This window comes from Gymnoscopelus braueri (genome assembly GCF_963280865.1).
Source record: "Gymnoscopelus braueri genome assembly, chromosome: 2".
In the NCBI taxonomy this organism is placed as follows: Eukaryota; Metazoa; Chordata; class Actinopteri; order Myctophiformes; family Myctophidae; genus Gymnoscopelus; species Gymnoscopelus braueri.
Genome location: NC_137604.1, coordinates 40,498,293 through 40,505,286, shown reverse-complemented (window position 1 = coordinate 40,505,286; position 6,994 = coordinate 40,498,293).

Below are 6,994 nucleotides of genomic sequence, written 5' to 3'. Positions count from 1 at the left end.
AAACCTTAGCCAGGCCTGCTAATGAAGGCTCAGGAAAAGTTTGTCAAGGTGGAGACTGGAGAGGTGCTTTTGTGCTAAGTTCACAACAACCTTTTATATAAACACTATAAACAATAGCTCCTAATAAAATATATAGTGTTCTGGTGAGAACAAAATGATTTTGACTTTTGGGATTTTGAAGGATGGTGGTGATATGGATGTTAGTTTCACCCGGTGCCAGCTGCCTGCCAGCAAACACCACTGAAATTTCACACAATTATAACAGATGGTGATTTGGGCAAGAACAAACAATACCAAACACCAATAGATTTTTTTCATTATTATTATTTACAGTGGGCAGCTAATGTGTCATAGATGGTACACAGTTGAAGGTAATAACATTAACTCTGGCTATCTTTCATGTATGTCAGTGATGGCAAACTCATTTTAGGTAACAGGCCAGATTGGGCAAAATGTGACTTGATGCAGGCTGGATCTGTTGTGTGCATTCTCCAACAGCTATCTCTGCATTCATTGTTTTCCACCTGTCATGTGTCTACAAAGTATTTAATTTTATGAATTTTGTTTCTTATCAAGAAGACACTTTAGCATTACTTTTTATGATATTAACTTACAGTTGTAAGTAGGGCTGTGAATCGTCTGCTATCTCACGAATCGATTCGATTCCGATTCTTGGGGTCACGATTCCGATTTTTAACGATTTTTTCAAAACAAACAATTCTCGATTCAAAACGATTCTCGATTCAAAACGATTCTTGATTCAAAACATAGGATTTCAGGATCTACTCCAATCTGCTGGCATGAGAACAGAGTACATGTATGTAGCTTTTATAATTGTAAAGGTTTTATCAACTGATAATAATGTAAACACACAAAGGTAAATCCAGGATCCCCCCTAAAAAAAAAAAGTTTTTTTTTTTTTTTGAAAATCGATTTAAAAAAAAAAGAGAATCGATTCTGAATCGTCCAACAGTAGAATCGTGATTCGTATTCGAATCGATTTTTTCCGACAGCCCTAGTTGTAAGCTACAAAAAAGTTGTGATGAGAGATTAAAGAAAAAAGACCTTGAAGGAGTAGTTCACCCAAGCCAATCATTTGATGACCGGCGGAGTCTATTCAGTATAGGAGACTCCAAGAGTCTCCTATACTGAGCAGCCACCGGTTATAATTATTGGCTTAGGAATGCGACAAAAACTTAAACATCTCCATGAATTCAAGGCTTCGTGGGGTGTGTATTTGATAGAAAAGAAGTAACTTTTTGGGTGAACTACTCCGTTAAAGCTGCAATCTATAACTTTCATGTCCTACCTGAATTCAAACCCAGGCTTCCTGAGCAAGCGCCATTTTATTTAATTGTTTTAATTACTGTTGAGTTATAACAGAGAGCACGTTTGAGTTTCATGAAATACCACTTGTGAACCAGTAGTGGTCCTACCCAACCACAGGATCTAAATGTTATAAAAAGTTATGGATTGCAGCTTTAACACAAAGCACATTTACGGTATAGGTGCTCTGTTATATCCACCAAACTGGATACCGGAGCTGGGTGGCAGAGTGACAAGGAAGGACATGATCAGAAATGACTACAGGTTAAATGACTGCAGCCCAGGTTAGAAGGTAAGGTACTGACAAGAGAGGCGAGGTTGAGATGGTTTGGACACGTGAAAAAGAGGGGTCCAATGGGAGAAGGATGCTGAAGATGGAGGTTTATGGATACGATGAGAGACGACATGCAGGTGGCAGGAGTCACAGAGGAAGACGCAGAAAACAGAAACAGATGGAAACAGATGAACCGCTGTGGCGACCCTGATGGGAATCAGCCGAAAGAAAAATAAGAAGTTATATTCACCAAAAAGACATGAAGCCATTCTGGGTCATCCTACTCCGCCATTGGCTTCCCTTTCTCATTCATGAATAGTTATTCCTGCACTTAATTGAAAAGAAAAAAAGCTTGCGCATTGCTCCTCTGCTCTACGGGCAGACTTCAGTGTGGTAGACTTTGTCCCCTTTACTTTCGGACAAAACGGTGTCAAATCGCCGATGGTTGGTGCTTAGGGTGGTAGGTGCTTATGCACAGCGGGTGGCTAACTGCTTTCTATTGTTTTCTAAGTACACATAACAAGCTGCTGGCACGGCAGGTGGCACAGACTGCGATAAGGGAGAGAGTGGCGAGAGCAGCTGCCGTACACAGACACACAATACAATAATAAATGGTCATGAATATACCCCCGCCACCCACACACACAAAATAAAATACAAATAATAGATAAAATAAGTTAAAACATTTAAGTGGCCTGCAGTTTGACACCCCTGATGTAGGTGCTCCTATTTACCAGCATGGATGTCTCCTTTACAGTGAAAACTGTACAGTGGCATATGTTATTACCTTCAGCTGTATTTACCATCTATGACACAACAAGATGTCCGCTGTGAACACGGTCCCTCCTGCATGCAGTGCAGAAGCAGAAAATACCAGACTGTTTCATCCCCAAAAGCTGAGACATCACAAACACATGTTCATCTAACATTACTTATCAACGAGACTCAATAAACAAAACAGAATTCCATTGCATAGGCACAAACTATAGCACACAGAGAGAAACTGTACAAGACTGCCGAAAAAGTGAGATTTATAAGTAAATGTGTGTCTCAATCACCAAATGCATTAATAGGCAATGTTTAGATAAACTCAGAAACGCTAAACTCACGCTGCGCCACGGAATGTAAGGTTTTGCAAGTTTATGAAATTATGAATGATATAGTGTATTTGCGCATACAATTACAAAACATACAGACATTATTTGGTGGTGCTATGGCCATGCTAGAGCCCCCATCCGGTGTAATTATGTAGAATGTCCACAGTAGACAGTGACATTGAAAAGACTATGATGATGAGTTGTAGAGGATAGCAGTTTCTCTGATATGCACCATGACAGGAGAGGAGGAGCTGGATTAGAGACCAGATCAACCTTTCTCTCCTTCTCCGCCCCAGGAGATCAGGCTAGAGGCTTTGGAGTGACGGCTGCTATGGGACTGTCCACAGGGAGAATGTGAGAGAGGAGCAGAGTGTCAAAGAACACAGGAAGAGTGCAGTAAGTATGTAGTAGTAGGACGAGAGAGAGAGAGAGAGAGAGAGAGAGAGAGAGAGAGAGAGAGAGAGATGGAAGGAGTGAGAGTAAGGGAGACAGAAAGGTAGTGAAGATGGAAGGAGTGAGAGTAAGCAAGAAAAAAGTAGAAGCCTTAGTGGGCTCTAGGGGAGGCTGAAGAAGGTCCTGAGAGGATAGATATATACACATCCTTCTCCCCTACCCATCCCATCCTATCCTCCCAGCCTCAGCTTTATCACACAGCATCAAAACAGGCCTCAGTCCCCAGAGAGCCTGGGCCCTTTTTCATCTGCTACCCTAGCTTCCCACGGCGGGCCGCATACACCCATAATCTGCTGCCGTTTCATGTCCGCACAGCACCAGAGGAGGATGAGGGACTGGAGCAAGTGGAGATCAATGAGCCTGGTACAGAGTTACGTACGGTATGTTTTGTGCGGCAAGGACACTGTTACTGTTTTATTTATGTTTTCTAATAGTGCCATCTTGATGTAGGGAAAAGCAAATAGAGTGTGTGGATCCATCCAATATTGAGAGATGTTGCAGAGTTGTGATAGATTGCTTGTGACCGTGAGCCGGTCAAGCAGAAGTTCGCTGGAGTTTTCAAAAGCTCATTTGCAGAGGTGTAAAGTAACTAAATAAATGTACTTAAGTACTGTACTTAAGTAAGATTTTGAGGTAGCTTTACTTTAGTGGAGTATTTCCACTTTTACTTCTACTCCACTACATCTCTGAGGAACATATTGTACTTTTACTCCACTACCTTTATTTGAAACTAGCTACTTTGTAGATTTTGATATTTATTAATAAACATACGTTAACCACTTAAGCTCTATATATATAGATCTACAAGCTCACAACGCGTCGCGATGCGTTGTGAGCTTGCAGATCTTGTAATTCAAAGGATTTTTATACATTTTGGAAACTTGAAATGGGACATTCTGGACTTTTTATTCTGGACTTTTACTTGTAATGGAGTATTTCTACATTGCAGTATTTATACTTTTACTTAAAGGTAGGGTAAGTGATTTGCAATTATTCAAATAATTGCAAAATGGGTCTATGTTCTGATAGTGCTCGTTACTATAGAGTGTCCTGTCCATATAAAGAGTCTCCATGTCTCTCCAGCTCTTTATAAAACAGAAAATGTATTTTGTAGTTTTTTTTTTTTTTTTTTTAGTTTCATTTCCAATTTTATCCAACCAGGACAGAGAACTCAATCAGGATATAGATTAAACAAGTGAAATTGGAAGTGATGACACTAAGAAATGAGCAGACAAAATTTTAACTGGAACACTATACAAATTAAGCTTAAAAATGGGTACTTTCTCCTGATTGGCTGAGATTTTGACACCTACCGAAAAATGTATTTTCTGTTTATTAAAGAGCTGGAGAGACAGGGAGACATCTGTTACTGAACAAACACTCTATAGCAATGATTACTATCAGAATATAGTATTTTAACCTTTTAACAAAATACTTTTTGTTTTAACCAAAAAATATCACTTACCCTACCTTTAAGTACAGTAAAAAATGTGAGTACTTTTTCCACCACAACTCATTTGTGCACAGTAAAATGTACTGTGCACTACTGTGCAGGATTTACTGTGCACTTTTGACACACTTACTGTATGAGCACTTTTGACTCTTAAGACTCATACGTTTTGTCGGGTTTACATAAAAACAAAGTCTTTAGAGTTTTTGAAGCTTCTAAATACATGGTGACATAGAGGTTCAGAGGGTATTGAGTCTGTCAACAGCAGTAAACCAGGTCACAGTTACCATTTTGAGGAACTCCAACTGTTATCACAGTGGCATCACACCTCATAGTGTAAGACGCGATCTTGCATCCACCTCTGGAAACCGAACAATACCTTGCTCCCCGTGGAGTCGAAAATAGAGGATAAGGCAGAAGGAAACAGTAAACATGTTGCATTATACATTTAACAAAAGCACATTTTGGCTGAGTGTCATATGTACCTTGTTATTTAAGACGGTGCCAAGTGTCTGTGTGCCGATATCAAAGCGGGCTGGTGTACTGGCAGCCATCGGTGGGGGAGAGGCACGGGAGAGAAACTGTGTCAGTGAAAGGGAACGGAGGCCACAAGAGGCTGTCTTCTAAACCAGGACTGATTGTACACGGATGGTGACTGGCAGTTCTGTGATTTGACTGCTTCTTATGCCTGATTTCTACTTGATAGCGTGTGGGAGTAATGCACTAAAAATAGGTGCGTGACACCCATGCTCACCTAAGTATAACTCGGGTATTATTGTTCCTGTTCAAGCACTCACACAGAGCCATATTTAGCATGCAGGGATGCACACATAATGTGCATAACACATGCACACATAACACACAGGATCATACACATGTGCATGTGTGCACACACAAACACCACAATCATGGACTGACCTCTCAAAGTCAGCTTCTGGCTGCTCCGGGAACAACCTCTGGTGAGACCAAGTAAAATAAATTCAACAAAGATCTGGAAACAGGTGGATTAAGAAGAAAAAGGGGGAAAAAGACAAAGGACAGAAAGAATGAGTTGATTGTGTCGGAATGAATAAAAAGGAGAGAAGTTTGCATTTGAAACTCCTGATCAAAGTCACTCCCACCGGAAGAATCACTAATGAGACATGTACTAGAGAGACAGGGAGAGAGAGAAAGAGAGAGAGACCGAGAGAGGTGGGGAGAGAGAAAGAGAGAGGGGGAGAGAGAAAGAGAGAGGGGGAGGGAGGGGTAGAGAGAGAGGGAGTGAGGGAGCAAGCAGGGGCTGAGAAAGAAGGATGGATCAACACTCCATTCCTGCACAGAGAATGAGAAAAACAGAAAGTGAGAGAGGTGTAAGAATGGAAAGCATGAAGAAGGAATAAAAATAAGGGGAAAAAAGAATGGGCAAATGAAAGAATGCAAGGCAGAAATGACACTTGAGTTTCTACGGAGAGAGAAACAGAATGTATCCTGTGTTATATGGATAAGTGGGGGGGTTTGAAGGGTGCGTTCAAGATCGTTTTAACGTCTTCACTGAGGGAGTGTCAGAGGAGAGACCAGGTTAATTAAACCCAAGAGACAGACGAGATAGAGAAAAGGGGGGTGGGGGGGGGGCACATTTGAATATGTCACCGAAATAGCAGGAGTGAGTCTAAGAAGATGTTGACTATGTATTACACATTAAAAAGGACAGAGAAAGAGTGGAAGAGAAAAAGGGGACGGGAAATTAAGGTGAGTGTGTGTGGGGGGGTGGGCTCCTTGCTAATTTGCTCTTTCTCCCTGTCTGTCCCTCCTGTATGCCCCGTCCTTTGGAGAATTTCTCTCAGTTATTAATGTTTGTCATTAGTCTCATTACGCTGGAGGACAGAGGGCTCACAGCTCTGAAAAATATATATATTTTTATTATATATATGGGACAAATATTGACAATAGGCAGCTCCTGGGTATTGGGAGGAGAAGGGAAAGATGCAAACTATGTTAATGAATGGTAATTAACCACAGGGGCTTTGTCTCTCCTGGAGCCCCCCCCATGCTAAATTGGTCCCCGAGTTGCAGCGGGGAGAGACACAGTCCTGGACTTAATCCTTTATTACACAAAGATAAAGGGAGACGACATCATTAGCATATATCTGAGAGGAGGGGAACGAAGGAGCGAGGGAGGGAGGACGGGGGAGAGAAGGGGGGAGGTGGGAGTGGTGGTTGGCGTAGAGGGAGGTGGGATTAGAAAGTGGAATTATTTCTTGTTAATTCCTCAACGCAGGGCCCTACATATGGTTGTTAATTGTACATGAAGAAGAAAAGAGGGAGGGAGCGAGAAAGGAGAGAAAAAGAGAGAGTGATGGAAGGTGGGTATACAGGAGTTGGGGATGGGGGGGTAAGAGGGAAAACAAATGCAAA